This window comes from Poeciliopsis prolifica, unplaced genomic scaffold, assembly GCF_027474105.1.
Source record: "Poeciliopsis prolifica strain line A6 unplaced genomic scaffold, Auburn_PproV2 SCAFFOLD005, whole genome shotgun sequence".
NCBI classification, from domain to species: domain Eukaryota; kingdom Metazoa; phylum Chordata; class Actinopteri; order Cyprinodontiformes; family Poeciliidae; genus Poeciliopsis; species Poeciliopsis prolifica.
Window position 1 is genome coordinate 6,811,129 of NW_026562380.1, and position 18,645 is coordinate 6,829,773.

Below are 18,645 nucleotides of genomic sequence, written 5' to 3' on the forward strand. Positions count from 1 at the left end.
CCAAAAGATGTAACATATATGTTACAAATAGCAGATCAATAAGCCCAACAATTTTCCAAAACATGTGGTTGGCAGTGTCATATAAAAGGAATAAATTTACTCATTTTTATGATAGCTAATTACTATTTTATAATTCTTTGTTTTAGTACTATAACTATTTTGCCTTTGAAACCAGTATATCTAATATTTTCCCAAACACTTGTCTATTTAAAAAAAAATTAAACAGGAGTTAATTAAATCAGTGTTGGTGTAGTTGTTCTTTACTTTTCTGTCACTTCACATCCTGACACAAATTTTAACATCAAACAAAGTCCGCTTTAGTAAATACCAAAAGCAGTTTTTTTTCACTAACTATATATAAAAGTCAATCCCAATTAACCTGGCCCTATGTTGTTAAATCAGAAATTAACTGTGGTTAATCGTCATTGTCAAAAAAGTTGTCCAATTTCGCTGAACAGAAACCTTAAACAGAACTTGTTTGATAGCATGGTAATAAGAAATCTCACACAGTATGTTATGATTTCAAAAAATTACAGAACAGAAGAACAACTATCAAAGCATCATACTAACAGTCAGACATGGTAATGACAAAGCGATGGCTGCCGTTACCCAGGACTTGGACAACTTGTAAATGATGGGAACATAAATTTTCATTCAGGGTCAGAAAATCCTGAAGGAGTTTGTACAACAAGCAGTTTGGGTTCTTCAACTCAAACACTTTAATTTACTCACTATTTGACATGGATTATTCATGAGCACAGTTTGCAGACTGCCTCATGTCATACAGAGGTGCAGCAGCTATTACAGTCTTTCTTCAACCATGTAAAGAATGTAAAACCCCCAGAGTCATTAGATAAACAAATTAGTTAACAGTCTGTAATTCAGGTTTAAGAGGTACTGTATCCACACCAAAATAGGTAATGCTTGTGGGGTTTTTTCAACCATTTGTATAAAACTCAGGTTCATAGCTGTCTGGCTAACACTGCATAAAATCACTGTCAGTGCATCAACAACAGGAACCAGAAGTTGACTTTAGTCAGAGAGTCTGAGAAAAGCAGGAGTGGACTAGGGAAAAAAAGTGGCCCAGGAGTCTCTGATAATTTTATGACAAGTATAGGCCTGTGAGCATATATGAAATGAAATGACATCAAACTTATATAGTGCTTTATTAGGACACTCAAAGACACTTTACAATGAAATCAGTAATTCCCATTCACACGCATTTCCACACTGGTGATGGAAAGTTACTGGAGTGTAGATACACCACCAGCCGTGTGCTGTGATCTGTCTGGGGAAGAAAATTCATTTTATCTGGCATTGTTGTTTGAGGCATTATGGTGCCGCAGACCAACAATGTGCTGTGTGACTGCTGGACGAGCACAACAGCTCCTCCTCCATCGGCTAAACCACCAACTCACCAGGGAAATCCTCGGTAGACCCCATTTTCCAGTTTGCCCCTGGAAACCAGCACTTAAAAAATGCCTTGACTGGAGCCCCGAAGCAATATTTGAGATTAGAGCGCGATATTCCGAAAAGTGTTCACTTCGTTGGGATTTTCTAACAAATGGTGATGAAAAGATGACCTTTTCAATTAAAAACTTTGATCAGAAAGTAGACATTGCTCTGATTAAGACTTCATGTATTACTGAGCTTACATTGTTTCTTTAATAATATGACATTTTCCCTCGTTGTGCCTCACAAAGAGTAAAAGGGTTAAGAACATGCTTGTAAGTACTGGGGGAAAAGTTATTAAGGAAAGAAACGTAAGTCAAATTTTGCTCTTGTAGCTGTGTCAGAGACATTTAAGTTGAGGTTCTTGGAAACATCAACGTGGCACAAACCGAAGACTCAGTGTATGGCCCTGGCAGGGGCAGCTGGTTTCAAGCCCAGAGCACGTTCCTTGGTGGTTCATAAAGCACTGCCAGAAGATGTCAATGCATAACACAGCAAAGCAGCATTTTCTGCTGAGATGAGAATTTAGCAAGCAGGGAGCATTATAAAACAACGTAAAACCCCCTGCAAACTGGTTGGGGTAAGTCTGAAAGTGCGTCAGAGAAAGATGACTCTCAGAGTATAAGGTAAGTGGATTCCATTGACGGAAACCTCATCGAAGTTGAAAAATTAAAGCTTGCCCAGTTTTTTGTTGATGCGTATTAGTCATAATGTACACAGACAAAAGTAAGAGGATAGAGAGAAAAAGACCACATAAAAAGTGCTATGGTTTCAAAGAGGTTTTTTTGTTTTGTTTTATTTTTATTATTCAGAAAAGAAAACTTGCATTGTTCCTGCACAAAGGATCTTAGGTCCTGCTGGAGGCGAGTGTGCTGGGAAATAAGTTAGTCTGTCAGTTGAAATAACAAAAGCCATTTATTCCAAGGCAGGAGTTTCTCTCGTCATTTGGAAAGTATCTATGCTTCTTTGCTTCGCCAGGCTTTGGAGCCACACTCATATCCCAAAAGCCAGAGGTGTTGGGCTGCGAGTTGATGTCCTGCAGCACAGGAGAATTATGTGACATTAAATCAGGTTGTGAAGCCTTTCCCTGGCAGTAACGTTGTTAAGAATAAAACCAGAGGGTCCAGACTGCTGCCTAAGGATATTTAAACTCAGATATATCTGATTCACAAAATCAAATACAGAGCTCATATTTTGGAGAATAAATATAATCCCTTTTTGTATTTGATATTATTATTATTTGATCTTGTCTACATAACAGCTTAATGTGAGAACTTGTGCTGTCTGTGGAGGTTTCAGAGATTCTGAAAAAGTAAAATGTTCCTGAACAATGAAAATTAAACAAATGAAATTGGCCTGGACCAAAATAAAGGTGCCCCTAGAAAACATTGAAAATAGTTTGATGTGTCATTTTGCATTACAGGTGTCTTCGGGCTTGAAATTAGTCAGTCTGCTTATTTAAAGTGTGATAGGTCACTGAGCTGTTTGGTAATGTGTTGAGTACCACACTGGACATGAATCACATGAAGCAAAGGAGATAAGAAAGAAAATGATAGACAAGGACGTTTAAAGTTGAGGCTATTTGATCATCATTAGGCTGCTTGATGTTCCTGTGACTACAGTTGCACCTGTTATTGAGAAATTTAATGTCCGCATCATTGTAGCAAACCTTCCAGGTCAATGAGATTCAACAAAGAAGGAAAGCAAAGCAAAGAAAAGGGAGACTGAAATTTGCCACAGTGCATTTCGACAAGCCACGAAGCTTCTTAAAGAATGTCTTTGGACAGATTAAATAAAATTGGAGCTTTTTTGGCATTGTACTTCAAACTTATGTTCACAAGCTTAAAAATTAAGCTTACCAGGAAAATAACATTGTCCCTCCCTACTGTGAAACATGGAGCAGGCCAGGTTATGTTCTGGAGCTGCTTGCTGCATCTTTCTCAAATCTTGAATTTGTCCAGGGTATGATAAAATCTCAAAACTAATAAGACATTATGGAGAGAAGGCTTGGCGCAAGTAAACTTGATCTAGGTCATGAGTTTTTTATTAGGCTAATGGCTCAAAGCACAGATTAAAAAAAAAAAACACTGACAAATTCCTAAGAGCACAACACTGTACTATTCTGAATTGCCCTTCATTGGCAGTCACAGAAATTGTTCGATTTCAGTGATTATTTCAAAAAGTTGGGCAACAAAATATTAAGTTACAGGCACTGTTATTTTTGTCCAGGCCTGTTTCATTTGTTAATTTTTTTCAACGATTCAAAAGCATGGGTTAATTTTCAGTAATTTTTGATTTATTGCTGTTTTCAATTTCAAGATATTTCAGTGACAGTTGTGGGTAGCAACAATTTTGCTCATGTATGCAAAATACAAGAGTGTGGCAGGACTTCTGAAGTGTGCCTGCATATTTGACCTGAATGTTTTTTTCTACACAATGACGGCTGCCGAAATGTGCTGTGTCCTGCAGGCTTATGGAAGAGTGTCACAGGGTTGGACAAATGTAAACACTTCGGCATGAGGCCAGACACTAAGTTACACACAACCTGCACCTGAAATAACAAAGAGGTCAAAGCAGTCCATGAGGATTAGTCATAATTCCTTTTAGCTATTCTAGCTTTTATGAGTTAATGACCAGAAATTAGAGCACATTGATGCTGATTAATAAATAATAAAATTTTAAAAACATTTTGGCGTTATTAGCACCACGCAATTATAGATTTTAATTTGAATGTAATGCTTGCTAGAAGTTCAAATGTTTTTTTTAAGTATTATTTCAATTAATAATTTTAATTCTTTGTATAATAAAAACAAAACAGGTGTTTAAGTATTGCTCAGTTACATTAAAAGGCCCAAACTGAAGTATCCCACACTAACATTAATAGAAGGCAAAATGAAACCTTTCTTTTGTGGTAATAAACACCATCTGGATGTTGTTGTGTGTGGTTTTGCATAAAAATTCCAGTAGTTTTTGTCCAGCATCAACAAACATGCCATGTTCAACATCATTTAAACCTCTTTTTGTCCCAGACCTGGTACATTTTAGAAATGAAAATGTTTTAAAATTGCAAAAGGTTACAGTGAGCAGCATATTTTAGTTAAAATATCAACTGTTGAACATAGTAACTTTTGCATATTTTTTAACACATTAGTGATTTTTGATGTGTACTTTCTTTGACATATGAAGGTAATGTGTTCACGATTTGACACTGGTTGACAACGGTAGAGGAAGGATGAAGCCTGTGCCTAATCTGCAGCTCATGAAGGGGAATATGACTGCAAACTTCCCTTCATTCAGCAGCAGTGGAAACAAGTGATCATTCCATATGCTTTTACATCTCTGATGAGTTTTTCAGCCTTGTTGTGTGCTGCTGTAATGGAACATCCCCTCATGAAAATACTAATGGCAAGCTGTTTGAAGATGGTTATTTCTGCTAAGTTTTCTCTTGTCGTGGTTACATTTGGCACATTTGACAACTCCAGTAAAATATACACTTTGAAGTAATTCAGATTTAAACAGTTATATTTAATTTAAGAAATTGTTTAAAGCCTTTGACAATTTTGAGGAGTTGATTTTCTAAAAGACAAAAGATTTTAACTGTTCAGTAGGGGAATTGAACCCATGGTGCTATTAGCACCATACCTTAAACAGCTGAGCTAACCTGCCACACATGATTGTGAGGCTTCACTGATTTCAGACAAACTTATATGATCTTACCACAATGACGTAAGAAAAGTGCTCCTATTCAAAATGCATAATTAAAAGCCTAATGAAATTTTGAACTGTTGATTTTCTGCAATATTCTACTTATCACTTGGTCAGTATGGGGATGAACCCATGACCTTGGCGTTTTTAGCACCACGCTATAACCAGCTGAGCTAATTGGCCTTACATGACATTGTTTTTTCATCAATTTAAGAAAAACATCCATAATGTTACCACAATGACGTTTTGAGAAAAGTTCTCCTCTTCAAAATGCATAATTTAAATCCTTCTCATATTTTGAACTGTTGATTTTCTGAAATTTTCTATTTTTCAATTGGCCAGTATGGGGATTGAACCCATGACCTTGGCGTTATTAGCACCACGAGCTAACCAGCTGAGCTAACCGGCCTTACGTAACAGTGCATTTTCATCAATTTTAAAAAAACTTCCATGATTTTACCACAATGACGTTTTGAGAAAAGTTTTCCTGTTCAAAATGCATAACTTAGATCCTTCTGCTATTTTGAACAGTTGATTTTCTGAAATATTCTACTTTTCAATTGGCCAGTATGGGGATTGAATCCATGACCTTTATTAGCACCATGCTCTAACCAGCTGAGCTAACCGGCCTTACAAGACAGTGCATTTTCATCAATTTAAGAAAAACTTCCACGATATTACTACAATGACGTTTTGAGAAAAATTCCCCTTTTCAAAATGCATAATTTAAAACCTCCTGATATTTTGAACAGTTGGTTTTTTGAAATACTCTACTTTTCAATTGGCCAGTATGGGGATTGAACCCATGACCTTGGCGTTATTAGCACCACGCTCTAACCAGCTGAGCTAACTGGCCTTACATAATAATGTTTTTTCATCAATTTAAGAAAAACATCCATAATTTTACCACATTGACGTTTTGAGAAAAGTGCTCCTATTCAAAATGCATAACTTAGATCCTTCTGCTACTTTGAACAGTTGATATTCTGAAATATTCTACTTTTCAATTGGCCAGTATGGGGATTGTACCCATGACCTTGGTGTTATTAGCACCACGCTCTAACCAGCTGAGCTAACCGGCATTACGTAACAGTGCATTTTCATCAATTTAACAAAAACTTCCATGATTTTACCACGATGATGTTTTGAGAAAAGTTCTCCTCTTCAAAATGCATAACTTAGATCCTTCTGCTATTTTGATCAATTGATTTTCTGAAATATTCTACTTTTCAATTGGCCAGTATGGGGATTGAACCCATGACCTTGGCGTTATTAGCACCTTATGGTGCTAACCAGCTGAGCTAACCGGCCTTACAAGACAGTGCATTTTCATCAATTTAAGAAAAACTTCCACGATATTACTACAATGACGTTTTGAGAAAAATGCCCCTATTCAAAATGCATAATTTAAATTCTCCTGATATTTTGTATAGTTGATTTTTTGAAATACTCTACTTTTCAATTGGCCAGTATGGGGGTTGAACCCATGACCTTGGCGTTATTAGCACCACGCTCTAACCAGCTGAGCTAACCGGCCTTACTTGACAGTGCATTTTTATCAATTTAAGAAAAACTTCCACGATATTAACCCTTTGTCGTTTTGAGAAAAGTGCTCCTATTCAAAATGCATAATTAAAAGCCTTCTGATATTTTGAACAGTTGATATTCTGAAATATTCTACTTTTCAATTGGCCAGTATGGGGATTGAACCCATGACCTTAGCGTTATTAGCACCACGATCTAACCAGCTGAGCTAACTGGCCGTACAAAGCAGTGTTGTTTCATCAATTTGACAAAAACTTTCATGATTTTACCACAATGAGATTTTGAGAAAAGTGCTCCTATTCAAAATGCATAATTTAAAGCTGCCTGCTATTCTGATCAATTGATTTTCTGATATATTCTACTTTTCAATTGGCCAGTATGGGGATTGAACCCATGACCTTGGCGTTATTAGCACCACGCTCTAACCAGCTGAGCTAACTGGCCTTACATAATAATGTTTTTTCATCAATTTAAGAAAAACATCCATAATTTTACCACATTGACGTTTTGAGAAAAGTGCTCCTATTCAAAATGCATAACTTAGATCCTTCTGCTACTTTGAACAGTTGATATTCTGAAATATTCTACTTTTCAATTGGCCAGTATGGGGATTGTACCCATGACCTTGGTGTTATTAGCACTACGCTCTAACCAGCTGAGCTAACCGGCATTACGTAACAGCGCATTTTCATCAATTTAACAAAAACTTCCATGATTTTACCACGATGACGTTTTGAGAAAAGTTCTCCTCTTCAAAATGCATAAGTTAGATCCTTCTGCTATTTTGATCAATTGATTTTCTGAAATATTCTACTTTTCAATTGGCCAGTATGGGGATTGAACCCATGACCTTGGCGTTATTAGCACCATGCTCTAACCAGCTGAGCTAACCGGCCTTACAAGACAGTGCATTTTCATCAATTTAAGAAAAATTTCCACGATATTACTACAATGACGTTTTGAGAAAATGCTCCTATTCAAAATGCATAATTTAAATTCTCCTGATATTTTGTATAGTTGATTTTTTGAAATACTCTACTTTTCAATTGGACAGTATGGGGGTTGAACCCATGACCTTGGCGTTATTAGCACCACGCTGTAACCAGCTGAGCTAACCGGCCTTACAAAACAGTGCATTTTCATCAATTTAAGAAAAACTTCCACGATATTATCACAATGAGGTTTTGAGAAAAGTGCCCCTATTCAAAATGCATAATTTAAATCCTCCTGATATTTTGAACAGTTGGTTTTTTGAAATACTCTACTTTTCAATTGGCCAGTATGGGGATTGAACCCATGACCTTGGCGTTATTAGCACCACACTCTAACCAGCTGAGCTAACCGGCCTTACTTGACAGTGCATTTTTATCAATTTAAGAAAAACTTCCACGATATTAACCCTTTGTCGTTTTGAGAAAAGTGCTCCTATTCAAAATGCATAATTAAAAGCCTTCTGATATTTTGAACAGTTGATATTCTGAAATATTCTACTTTTCAATTGGCCAGTATGGGGATTGAACCCATGACCTTAGCGTTATTAGCACCACGATCTAACCAGCTGAGCTAACTGGCCGTACAAAGCAGTGTTGTTTCATCAATTTGACAAAAACTTTCATGATTTTACCACAATGAGATTTTGAGAAAAGTGCTCCTATTCAAAATGCATAATTTAAAGCTGCCTGCTATTTTGATCAATTGATTTCTGATATATTCTACTTTTCAATTGGCCAGTATGGGGATTGAACCCATGACCTTGGCGTTATTAGCACCACGCTCTAACCAGCTGAGCTAACTGGCCTTACATAATAATGTTTTTTCATCAATTTAAGAAAAACATCCATAATTTTACCACATTGACGTTTTGAGAAAAGTGCTCCTATTCAAAATGCATAACTTAGATCCTTCTGCTACTTTGAACAGTTGATATTCTGAAATATTCTACTTTTCAATTGGCCAGTATGGGGATTGTACCCATGACCTTGGTGTTATTAGCACCACGCTCTAACCAGCTGAGCTAACCGGCATTACGTAACAGTGCATTTTCATCAATTTAACAAAAACTTCCATGATTTTACCACGATGACGTTTTGAGAAAAGTTCTCCTCTTCAAAATGCATAACTTAGATCCTTCTGCTATTTTGATCACTTGATTTTCTGAAATATTCTACTTTTCAATTGGCCAGTATGGGGATTGAACCCATGACCTTGGCGTTATTAGCACCATGCTCTAACCAGCTGAGCTAACCGGCTTACAAGACAGTGCATTTTCATCAATTTAAGAAAAACTTCCACGATATTACTACAATGACGTTTTGAGAAAAATGCTCCTATTCAAAATGCATAATTTAAATTCTCCTGATATTTTGTATAGTTGATTTTTTGAAATACTCTACTTTTCAATTGGCCAGTATGGGGGTTGAACCCATGACCTTGGCGTTATTAGCACCACGCTCTAACCAGCTGAGTTAACCGGCCTTACTTGACAGTGCATTTTTATCAATTTAAGAAAAACTTCCACGATATTAACCCTTTGTCGTTTTGAGAAAAGTGCTCCTATTCAAAATGCATAATTAAAACTCTTCTGATATTTTGAACAGTTGATATTCTGAAATATTCTACTTTTCAATTGGCCAGTATGGGGATTGAACCCATGACCTTAGCGTTATTAGCACCACGATCTAACCAGCTGAGCTAACCGGCCTTACAAGACAGTGCATTTTCATCAATTTAAGAAAAACTTCCACGATATTACCACGATGACGTTTTGAGAAAAGTTCTCCTCTTCAAAATGCATAACTTAGATCCTTCTGCTATTTTGATCACTTGATTTTCTGAAATATTCTACTTTTCAATTGGCCAGTATGGGGATTGAACCCATGACCTTGGCGTTATTAGCACCATGCTCTAACCAGCTGAGCTAACCGGCCTTACAAGACAGTGCATTTTCATCAATTTAAGAAAAACTTCCACGATATTACTACAATGACGTTTTGAGAAAAATGCTCCTATTCAAAATGCATAATTTAAATTCTCCTGATATTTTGTATAGTTGATTTTTTGAAATACTCTACTTTTCAATTGGCCAGTATGGGGGTTGAACCCATGACCTTGGCGTTATTAGCACCACGCTCTAACCAGCTGAGTTAACCGGCCTTACTTGACAGTGCATTTTTATCAATTTAAGAAAAACTTCCACGATATTAACCCTTTGTCGTTTTGAGAAAAGTGCTCCTATTCAAAATGCATAATTAAAACTCTTCTGATATTTTGAACAGTTGATATTCTGAAATATTCTACTTTTCAATTGGCCAGTATGGGGATTGAACCCATGACCTTAGCGTTATTAGCACCACGATCTAACCAGCTGAGCTAACTGGCCGTACAAAGCAGTGTTGTTTCATCAATTTGACAAAAACTTTCATGATTTTACCACAATGAGATTTTGAGAAAAGTGCTCCTATTCAAAATGCATAATTTAAAGCTGCCTGCTATTTTGATCAATTCATTTTCTGATATATTCTACTTTTCAATTGGCCAGTATGGGGATTGAACCCATGACCTTGGCGTTATTAGCACCACGCTCTAACCAGCTGAGCTAACTGGCCTTACATAATAATGTTTTTTCATCAATTTAAGAAAAACATCCATAATTTTACCACATTGACGTTTTGAGAAAATGCTCCTATTCAAAATGCATAACTTAAATCCTTCTGCTACTTTGAACAGTTGATATTCTGAAATATTCTACTTTTCAATTGGCCAGTATGGGGATTGTACCCATGACCTTGGTGTTATTAGCACTACGCTTTAACCAGCTGAGCTAACCGGCATTACGTAACAGCGCATTTTCATCAATTTAACAAAAACTTCCATGATTTTACCACGATGACGTTTTGAGAAAAGTTCTCCTCTTCAAAATGCATAACTTAGATCCTTCTGCTATTTTGATCAATTGATTTTCTGAAATATTCTACTTTTCAATTGGCCAGTATGGGGATTGAACCCATGACCTTGGCGTTATTAGCACCATGCTCTAACCAGCTGAGCTAACCGGCCTTACAAGACAGTGCATTTTCATCAATTTAAGAAAAACTTCCACGATATTACTACAATGACGTTTTGAGAAAAATGCTCCTATTCAAAATGCATAATTTAAATTCTCCTGATATTTTGTATAGTTGATTTTTTGAAATACTCTACTTTTCAATTGGCCAGTATGGGGGTTGAACCCATGACCTTGGCGTTATTAGCACCACGCTCTAACCAGCTGAGCTAACCGGCCTTACAAGACAGTGCATTTTCATCAATTTAAGAAAAACTTCCACGATATTATCACAATGAGGTTTTGAGAAAAATGCCCCTATTCAAAATGCATAATTTAAATCCTCCTGATATTTTGAACAGTTGGTTTTTTGAAATACTCTACTTTTCAATTGGCCAGTATGGAGATTGAATCCATGACCTTTATTAGCACCATGCTCTAACCAGCTGAGCTAACCGGCCTTACAAGACAGTGCATTTTCATCAATTTAAGAAAAACTTCCACGATATTAACCCTTTGTCGTTTTGAGAAAAGTGCTCCTATTCAAAATGCATAATTAAAAGCCTTCTGATATTTTGAACAGTTGATATTCTGAAATATTCTACTTTTCAATTGGCCAGTATGGGGATTGAACCCATGACCTTAGCGTTATTAGCACCACGATCTAACCAGCTGAGCTAACTGGCCGTACAAAGCAGTGTTGTTTCATCAATTTGACAAAAACTTTCATGATTTTACCACAATGAGATTTTGAGAAAAGTGCTCCTATTCAAAATGCATAATTTAAAGCTGCCTGCTATTTTGATCAATTGATTTTCTGATATATTCTACTTTTCAATTGGCCAGTATGGGGATTGAACCCATGACCTTGGCGTTATTAGCACCACGCTCTAACCAGCTGAGCTAACCGGCCTTAAATGACAGTGCATTTTCATCAATTTAAGAAAAACTTCCACGATATTACCACAATGACGTTTTGAGTAAAATGCTCCTATTCAAAATGCATAACTTAGATCCTTCTGCTACTTTGAACAGTTGATATTTTGAAATATTCTACTTTTCAATTGGCCAGTATGGGGATTGAACCCATGACCTTGGCGTTATTAGCACCACGGTCTAACCAGCTGAGCTAACCGGCCTTATTTGACAGTGCATTTTCATCAATTTAAGAAAAACTTCCATGATATTACCACAATGTCGTTTTGAGAAAAGTGCTCCTATTCAAAATGCATAATTAAAAGCCTTCTGATATTTTGAACAGTTGATATTCTGAAATATTCTACTTTTCAATTAGCCAGTATGGGGATAGAACCCATGACCTTGGCATTATTAGCACCACGCTCTAACCAGCTGAGCTAACCGGCCTTACATGACATTGCATTTTCATCAATTTAAGAAAAATTTCCACGATATTAATGCAATGAGGTTTTGAGAAAAATGCCCCTATTCAAAATGCATAATTTAAATCCTCCTGATATTTTGAACAGTTGATTTTTTGAAATACTCTACTTTTCAATTGGCCAGTATGGGGATTGAACCCATGACCTTGGCGTTATTAGCACCACGCTCTAACCATCTGAGCTAACTGGCCTTTCATAATAATGTTTTTCATCAATTTAAGAAAAACATCCATAATTTTACCACAATGACGTTTTGAGAAAAGTGCTCCTATTCAGAATGCATAACTTAGATCCTTCTGCTACTTTGATCAGTTGATATTCTTAAATATTCTACTTTTCAATTGGCCAGTATGGGGATTGAATTCATGACCTTGGTGTTATTAGCACCACGATCTAACCAGCTGAGCTAACTGGTCGGACAAAGCTGTGAGGTTTCATCAATTTAAGAAAAACTTTCATGATTTTACCACAATGAGATTTTGAGAAAAGTATTCCTATTCAAAATGCATAATTTAAAGCTGCCTGCTTTTTTGATCAATTGATTTTCTGAAATATTCTACTTTTCAATTGGCCAGTATGGGGATTGAACCCATGACCTTGGCGTTATTAGCACCACGCTCTAACCAGCTGAGCTAACTGGCCTTTTATAATAATGTTTTTCATCAATTTAAGAAAAACATCCATAAATTTACCACAATGACATTTAGAGAAAAGTGCTCCTATTGAGAATGCATAATTTAGATCCTTCTGCTACTTTGAACAGTTGATATTCTGAAATATTCTACTTTTCAATTGGCCAGTATGGGGATTGTTCCCATGACCTTGGCGTTATTAGCACCACGCTCTAACCAGCTGAGCTAACCAGCCTTACATGACAGTGCATTTTCATCAATTTAACAAAAACGTCCATGATTTTACCACAATGACGTTTTGAGAAAAGTTCTCCTGTTCAAAATGCATAACTTAGATCCTTCTGCTATTTTGAACAGTTGATTTTCTGAAATATTCTTCTTTTCAATTGGCCAGTATGGGGATTGAACTCATGACCTTGGCGTTATTAGCACCACACTCTAACCAGCTGAGCTAACCAGCCTTACATGACAGTGCATTTTCATCAATTTAAGAAAAACTTCCACGATATTACTACAATGACGTTTTGAGAAAAATGATCCTGTTCAAAATGCATAGTTTAAATTCTCCTGATATTTTGAACAGTTGATTTTCTGAAATATTTTACTTTTCAATTGGCCAGTATGGGTATTGAACCCATGACCTTGGCGTTATTAGCACCACGCTCTAACCAGCTGAGCTAACCGGCCTTACATGACAGTGCATTTTCATCAATTTAAGAAAAACTTTCATGATTTTACCACAATGACGTTTTGAGAAAAGTTCTCCTGTTCAAAATGCATAACTTACATTCTTCTGCTACTTTGAACAGTTGATTTTCTGAAATATTCTACTTTTCAATTGGCCAGTATGGGGATTGAACCCATGACTTTGGTGTTATTAGCACCAATAACGCCAAGGTCAACGCTCTAACCTTCTGAGCTAACCAGCCTTATATGACAGCCCATTTTCATCAATTTAATAAAAACTTCCACGATATTACCACAATGACGTTTGTCTCTTTGTAGCAGGGGAACAAAGAGACAAACAGGACAAACAACCATGCAACTCACACCTAGGGAGAATTTGGAAAGACCAATTAACCTGACAGTCATGTTTTTGGACTGTGGGAGGAAGCCGGAGATTGTTCAAAATCAATAATGGTTTAATAAAAAAAAATTCTCTCCATCTGAGAAATAAGACTTCTTTTCTGTTACCGTCCAGAAGCTGTAACAGAAAACAAAAGGTTTTCTGTGAAAACAAATGAAAATTTTAAACACAAAGAATTTTGTGTTCAAACATCTGTGCTTATTTATGCTTAAGTAAAAAATCCTGTTTTCAAAGTCAAAACTTTAAAATGTAACATTTGAAATAGTTTGCCTCTTTTTAGTAATGATATTTAAAAAAGAATACAAAATGAGTCGTACCATCCAAACTTTCTCCATAATGTATATTGAAGTATTTTTTATAGTAATGTTAATGCAGAAAACAAGCTGCACGAGCAATGGACGTTTGTTTAGCTGCATTTTTCCACAAGAGGCAGCACAACAAGCTAAACATGCATTCAATGCCTATGTGTTTCAGAGCAATCCTTCCCACGTTTCTCTTCTCCAGGTAGCAGATTTGAATTGGACAGTGCATTGCAAGAAACTTCATAGTTTATACTGGTTCAGCCTTTCCACTTCCACAGATTCCAAGGTATTTATAGCGATTTAATGGGCTGTAAAAAGTGCTGTTGAGAGGAAGGAAAATGATACATGGATTACATATTCTTTCTTTTTTTGGGGGGGTAAAATATGATAAGCCTTGTGTGCATTTACTTTCAGACACCTTCTCTCTGATCCCCCTACATAAAACGTAGGGCAATCAATTGACTTTAGAGGTTGCCAAGTTGTAAACTCTGTATAATTTTATCCCAACATAAATGCAGCTGTTCTGTGAAGACTGCAGAAGTTTCTTTTGTTACAGCGTCACACAGATCAAGTAAGACAGCAGATCAACAAGGGATAAGTTTTGAAAAAAATTAAAAGAAGCGAAATACTGTCCCAAAACGTGGATAAATTCAAGAGGTATGAATACTTTTGTGAGTCCCAGTAGGTTTAGTGTTCAGAGTTCAGTTTGTCAGTTCATGTTAAATCCCTTCTGATTTGTCAAGCGTTTAAATTCCAAATCTCACATCTGTCACATGAAGCTGGACTGAAAGTTTGGAAATAGGTCATATTATTGCATAACTGTTTCGTGTTTGAGTTTCATTCACCCCTGTGATGGTGTGACATCAAATAACTTCACATAGGCCTATAGTTTTTGGCCTTCACACTTTGTCCTATGCCTGAGCCCCTGAGAGCTATTGAACAGGTGTCTCCAGAAAACCTCCCAACATTTTACGGACTGTCGGATGTGTATTTGGTCACTTTCATGACCGGTGCTATTACGTCCAGCATCTGAGGAAACAAGCATTGGGATCTCATTACTGCCTCAGTACATACACACTGAGTCAAATTAAGTTTAGGGCCTGATCTATGGTGTCACTTTTTCTGATTTGCACTTTTTTCCTATATGTCCAAATGCTCAAGAGAACACGATCAAAAAATCTGAGTGCATTATCTCATTTTATGGCATTCCAACATGTAGTCATCCAGCAGTACTTGATCAAATGCAGCAGCCTTCTCGCAATTATATCTCGGCGTTTTTATGATGTATTAGGAAGACATGCAGCTGGTTGTATCATTTAACCAAATAAAATCTTTAACTTTTCACTCAAATGTGTTTTGAGTTCATTGTTCTACTTCCACATTTCCACCTTTTTTTTCAGCTTCATAACTGTTGTGAGGCAGCACAACTTACCAAATCAGATATGTTCACATCATTACGATAATGAGGAGAATAAAAAAATATCTTTCTGATGAGGGACCAACGGCATCTGAGTGGATGTCGAAAAAAAATCTGCTAATGGAACCATTACCTTAAAGGGTAGTGGAGAGGGCTGAAGGCATATTAATTTGTCAGAGCCTGTCACAGTCAAATGACGCAGAATGGTTTATAAATCACACTCAGGCTGCAATTTCAGTTAATCCTTGGCACATCTTTTGAATAGTGTCTTCGTCCAGATCAGCCTTGTGTTGCCAGGCCAAAAGCGTAGCTTGTCCTGGCTTCAAAATGTTTGCTTTGGCCAGTTGTGTCACCCTCATGACTGAAAAAATGTCAGCTGCAGCCAGTGATTTGTTTTAAAGACTAAATAATGCTTCCCACTAAAGTAATAAGAAATACACAAATAAGCTACTCCAATGTTGTTCTGTTGCTATAGAAGTAACTGCACCGAGATTTATTAAACTGAAGTGGATATTTTACTGTTCTGGTTTACAGTCCCGCCTTATTACATTTCTCCTAGGGTTTGATTAAAAAAAAGAAAAAAAAAAAAAGGAAACTTTAAAATTAATGTCCACGCATTCTTTGTTTGATTTAACACTGGTGAATAAATAAGAAGAGGGGGGTAAGGATTCATTCAACCCTGCTCTTAAAGTTATGACTTGACTCTTATATGTTATCTAGTAGCTTGCTGAACTGAGAGGGGGCCCACAAAGGGCAGATTTAACTGTGAAACATTACTCATTCGATGGAAAATGACTGTTCCTGGAAAAGGGAAACATCTTGTAGAGATGTGTCTCTGTTTCACATCTTTAGGTTCCGTTCCCCAGGATCAAATTACTTTTCTCACTGAAAAAGGTAAGGAAAACTCAGGCTGTCCCTCGCTTTATTGGCCTCAGTAAAAAGACATGTTTTCACTTAAGTGTTTTTTTTTCTGGAACACGGTGAACAGTTTGTGCTTTTGCTACCTTCAATCTAATTGATTGAATATGCCGATTTTGAAGTAATTTCCAAACTTACAGAATGCAGAAATGTAAAGTGGAAAAGCTTGTGAGGGCATGTTGATATGTTTCATTGATTATTTTTCAAAAGCAACGCTGAGCAAGTGTTGGATTTAAAAGTGTTTCAGCTGTTTTGCAGTTTTATGGACGTTTGCTCCAGATTTGTGGTGCATAGAAGCTGAATGGTGCTTCTCCATTCTTTGTGAGTGGGATATATGAGGCAGAAAGGGAACGTTATGTTCCCAGAGTAAATGTGGAGTCGGTAAAATGGGCAGGTGTAAAGATTTAGGTGAGATTGACGAGAGACAAATGGTGATTGTTTAATGACTGGGTGAGAGCATCTCCACAGCGTCACCTCTTGTGAGGTGATTCCAGTCTGCAGCAGTCAGTCAAAAGTGGTCTGAAGACAGTGTAAAATTAAATTCCTTTATTGTCACTGCACATTGTAGAAAAATGAAATTTAGACACAATAATAATAAAATTAAAATAAAAACCTCACAGCTCAACACAAAAGTGCAATGCTGCTTGGTGTGGATTTTTCTACTCTTGGAAAGAAGGTCACTGGTTTGTACCGAAAGATGCCAGAATACGCAGTGCACTGCAGTTTGTCCCATTTAGGGTTAGGATGCTGCAGACCAATCGGGGTGTCCACACTGAAAGGATTAACAATCAGAACTGGACCATGGAGAAATGGAAGAAGGGGGTTTGGGTTGATGAATCACATTTCCCTTCACATTAACAGAGTGGCTGTGTGTTTCAAACCTGTGCTTCCGACCTTTCCAGATTAGATCCACAGACTGGGTTGTGTAGTGTGGTGATGTGGGCAATGCTGTGCTGGGACAACTTGGGCCCAACTACAGACGTGAACGATATTTGACATTATTGTTCATTATTGTGTCATGGAAAATTTGTTTCCTACTATGTGATCATCCACACTGCCTCAAGGTGAAATGTTTCAGAAATGGCTTCAAAACAGCCTTGAACTTGGGTTGCTAAATCTGTCCACATGTCAGTCCATTCCACCATCTTTGGGATGTGTTGAACAAACAAGTCTGGTCCATAAAGGCCCCACATCCCATCTCACAAGACTACTGCTAACATCTTGGTGCCAGATATCACAACACACACATTCAGGGCCAGAGAGAAGGCAATGCCTTAATGGTTAGGGATTTGTTTGGATGCAAGTAATTACCACCACAAAGCAGGTGGTCGTAATATTTTTTCTGACTGACATATTCTCAATAAATCCCTCTGCAACAGCACTCCACATCATGAAGTCTGCAATAAATGGCTACAACATTTTGTTAAAATTTTGTTCCAGCTTAGTGGGAGGTATTTTTTGAAACAAGAATGTATTTATGTGCATGCAATTTTCTTCCCTTCTTTTTTTTTTTTAACTTGGAAGACAAGGATTTGGCTATTTTACTGTATGTTTGAAAACTATTTCCTCCAGAATCCTCAACTGACTCATTTCTGGTGTTCTGGAATTAATTTACACTTTGCGTCCAGGAAATAGGACGTCCCTTCCATTTCCCAAGGTGTTCACATTTGCGTGCTGTTGTTTGTACCAGTGACTGCGGTCCCACCAGACGGTTTAGAAATGGATCCGAGGGATAAACTGAACTTGAAGTCACACAGCTCTTTTTAAATATTTTGTTGAAGTCTTTGATATTTGTTTTGATTCTCCCATGATGTGAGACAAACAGACATGGATTTTTCAGAATCCGCTTCATTAAGACACAAATCATGTCAGAGTGGACACTTCTCAAATTGTGACCTCATTTTCTTGGACTTTCCAGAAATATTTAAATGTGATATGCAAACTTAAGCCCCATCACAAGCACTAAAGTTTAGAAACAGGGATATCTCCATAAACAATTGAAATAAAAAGTCTGTCATGAGTAATTGTAAAAAATGATGTTGACTGTATCATAGAAGTTAGCCTTTAATGTTGTCTTTGGCCACATCATGACGTAAAAGGAATTTCAGATAACTGAGGCAGTTTTTAATTATGTTCCTCCTTTTG

At 36.9% G+C, this 18,645-nt stretch overlaps 31 non-coding genes across 31 annotated transcripts; all 31 read right to left on the reverse strand.

Annotated features, from left to right (window-relative positions):
* Window positions 1-5,492: 5,492 nt before the first annotated feature.
* trnai-aau (transfer RNA isoleucine (anticodon AAU)) lies at window positions 5,493-5,566 on the reverse strand. The gene has a single exon. It is a non-coding gene; the product is annotated as a tRNA-Ile (tRNA).
* Window positions 5,567-5,939: 373 nt separating this feature from the next.
* trnai-aau (transfer RNA isoleucine (anticodon AAU)) lies at window positions 5,940-6,013 on the reverse strand. The gene has a single exon. It is a non-coding gene; the product is annotated as a tRNA-Ile (tRNA).
* Window positions 6,014-6,165: 152 nt separating this feature from the next.
* trnai-aau (transfer RNA isoleucine (anticodon AAU)) lies at window positions 6,166-6,239 on the reverse strand. Its single transcript has one exon. It is a non-coding gene; the product is annotated as a tRNA-Ile (tRNA).
* Window positions 6,240-6,391: 152 nt separating this feature from the next.
* Window positions 6,392-6,468, reverse strand: trnai-aau (transfer RNA isoleucine (anticodon AAU)). The gene has a single exon. It is a non-coding gene; the product is annotated as a tRNA-Ile (tRNA).
* A 152-nt stretch (window positions 6,469-6,620) lies between these two features.
* On the reverse strand, window positions 6,621-6,694 carry trnai-aau (transfer RNA isoleucine (anticodon AAU)). The gene has a single exon. It is a non-coding gene; the product is annotated as a tRNA-Ile (tRNA).
* Window positions 6,695-6,846: 152 nt separating this feature from the next.
* trnai-aau (transfer RNA isoleucine (anticodon AAU)) lies at window positions 6,847-6,920 on the reverse strand. The gene has a single exon. It is a non-coding gene; the product is annotated as a tRNA-Ile (tRNA).
* A 152-nt stretch (window positions 6,921-7,072) lies between these two features.
* Window positions 7,073-7,146, reverse strand: trnai-aau (transfer RNA isoleucine (anticodon AAU)). The gene has a single exon. It is a non-coding gene; the product is annotated as a tRNA-Ile (tRNA).
* A 378-nt stretch (window positions 7,147-7,524) lies between these two features.
* trnai-aau (transfer RNA isoleucine (anticodon AAU)) lies at window positions 7,525-7,598 on the reverse strand. The gene has a single exon. It is a non-coding gene; the product is annotated as a tRNA-Ile (tRNA).
* Window positions 7,599-7,749: 151 nt separating this feature from the next.
* Window positions 7,750-7,823, reverse strand: trnai-aau (transfer RNA isoleucine (anticodon AAU)). The gene has a single exon. It is a non-coding gene; the product is annotated as a tRNA-Ile (tRNA).
* A 152-nt stretch (window positions 7,824-7,975) lies between these two features.
* Window positions 7,976-8,049, reverse strand: trnai-aau (transfer RNA isoleucine (anticodon AAU)). Its single transcript has one exon. It is a non-coding gene; the product is annotated as a tRNA-Ile (tRNA).
* A 152-nt stretch (window positions 8,050-8,201) lies between these two features.
* trnai-aau (transfer RNA isoleucine (anticodon AAU)) lies at window positions 8,202-8,275 on the reverse strand. Its single transcript has one exon. It is a non-coding gene; the product is annotated as a tRNA-Ile (tRNA).
* Window positions 8,276-8,426: 151 nt separating this feature from the next.
* Window positions 8,427-8,500, reverse strand: trnai-aau (transfer RNA isoleucine (anticodon AAU)). The gene has a single exon. It is a non-coding gene; the product is annotated as a tRNA-Ile (tRNA).
* Window positions 8,501-8,652: 152 nt separating this feature from the next.
* On the reverse strand, window positions 8,653-8,726 carry trnai-aau (transfer RNA isoleucine (anticodon AAU)). Its single transcript has one exon. It is a non-coding gene; the product is annotated as a tRNA-Ile (tRNA).
* Window positions 8,727-8,878: 152 nt separating this feature from the next.
* On the reverse strand, window positions 8,879-8,952 carry trnai-aau (transfer RNA isoleucine (anticodon AAU)). The gene has a single exon. It is a non-coding gene; the product is annotated as a tRNA-Ile (tRNA).
* A 151-nt stretch (window positions 8,953-9,103) lies between these two features.
* Window positions 9,104-9,177, reverse strand: trnai-aau (transfer RNA isoleucine (anticodon AAU)). Its single transcript has one exon. It is a non-coding gene; the product is annotated as a tRNA-Ile (tRNA).
* A 152-nt stretch (window positions 9,178-9,329) lies between these two features.
* trnai-aau (transfer RNA isoleucine (anticodon AAU)) lies at window positions 9,330-9,403 on the reverse strand. Its single transcript has one exon. It is a non-coding gene; the product is annotated as a tRNA-Ile (tRNA).
* Window positions 9,404-9,555: 152 nt separating this feature from the next.
* On the reverse strand, window positions 9,556-9,629 carry trnai-aau (transfer RNA isoleucine (anticodon AAU)). The gene has a single exon. It is a non-coding gene; the product is annotated as a tRNA-Ile (tRNA).
* Window positions 9,630-9,781: 152 nt separating this feature from the next.
* Window positions 9,782-9,855, reverse strand: trnai-aau (transfer RNA isoleucine (anticodon AAU)). Its single transcript has one exon. It is a non-coding gene; the product is annotated as a tRNA-Ile (tRNA).
* Window positions 9,856-10,007: 152 nt separating this feature from the next.
* On the reverse strand, window positions 10,008-10,081 carry trnai-aau (transfer RNA isoleucine (anticodon AAU)). The gene has a single exon. It is a non-coding gene; the product is annotated as a tRNA-Ile (tRNA).
* A 152-nt stretch (window positions 10,082-10,233) lies between these two features.
* Window positions 10,234-10,307, reverse strand: trnai-aau (transfer RNA isoleucine (anticodon AAU)). Its single transcript has one exon. It is a non-coding gene; the product is annotated as a tRNA-Ile (tRNA).
* A 377-nt stretch (window positions 10,308-10,684) lies between these two features.
* On the reverse strand, window positions 10,685-10,758 carry trnai-aau (transfer RNA isoleucine (anticodon AAU)). Its single transcript has one exon. It is a non-coding gene; the product is annotated as a tRNA-Ile (tRNA).
* Window positions 10,759-10,910: 152 nt separating this feature from the next.
* Window positions 10,911-10,984, reverse strand: trnai-aau (transfer RNA isoleucine (anticodon AAU)). Its single transcript has one exon. It is a non-coding gene; the product is annotated as a tRNA-Ile (tRNA).
* Window positions 10,985-11,357: 373 nt separating this feature from the next.
* On the reverse strand, window positions 11,358-11,431 carry trnai-aau (transfer RNA isoleucine (anticodon AAU)). Its single transcript has one exon. It is a non-coding gene; the product is annotated as a tRNA-Ile (tRNA).
* Window positions 11,432-11,583: 152 nt separating this feature from the next.
* Window positions 11,584-11,657, reverse strand: trnai-aau (transfer RNA isoleucine (anticodon AAU)). Its single transcript has one exon. It is a non-coding gene; the product is annotated as a tRNA-Ile (tRNA).
* A 152-nt stretch (window positions 11,658-11,809) lies between these two features.
* trnai-aau (transfer RNA isoleucine (anticodon AAU)) lies at window positions 11,810-11,883 on the reverse strand. The gene has a single exon. It is a non-coding gene; the product is annotated as a tRNA-Ile (tRNA).
* A 152-nt stretch (window positions 11,884-12,035) lies between these two features.
* Window positions 12,036-12,109, reverse strand: trnai-aau (transfer RNA isoleucine (anticodon AAU)). The gene has a single exon. It is a non-coding gene; the product is annotated as a tRNA-Ile (tRNA).
* A 152-nt stretch (window positions 12,110-12,261) lies between these two features.
* trnai-aau (transfer RNA isoleucine (anticodon AAU)) lies at window positions 12,262-12,335 on the reverse strand. The gene has a single exon. It is a non-coding gene; the product is annotated as a tRNA-Ile (tRNA).
* A 377-nt stretch (window positions 12,336-12,712) lies between these two features.
* Window positions 12,713-12,786, reverse strand: trnai-aau (transfer RNA isoleucine (anticodon AAU)). Its single transcript has one exon. It is a non-coding gene; the product is annotated as a tRNA-Ile (tRNA).
* Window positions 12,787-12,937: 151 nt separating this feature from the next.
* On the reverse strand, window positions 12,938-13,011 carry trnai-aau (transfer RNA isoleucine (anticodon AAU)). Its single transcript has one exon. It is a non-coding gene; the product is annotated as a tRNA-Ile (tRNA).
* A 152-nt stretch (window positions 13,012-13,163) lies between these two features.
* Window positions 13,164-13,237, reverse strand: trnai-aau (transfer RNA isoleucine (anticodon AAU)). Its single transcript has one exon. It is a non-coding gene; the product is annotated as a tRNA-Ile (tRNA).
* A 152-nt stretch (window positions 13,238-13,389) lies between these two features.
* On the reverse strand, window positions 13,390-13,463 carry trnai-aau (transfer RNA isoleucine (anticodon AAU)). The gene has a single exon. It is a non-coding gene; the product is annotated as a tRNA-Ile (tRNA).
* Window positions 13,464-18,645: the final 5,182 nt, after the last annotated feature.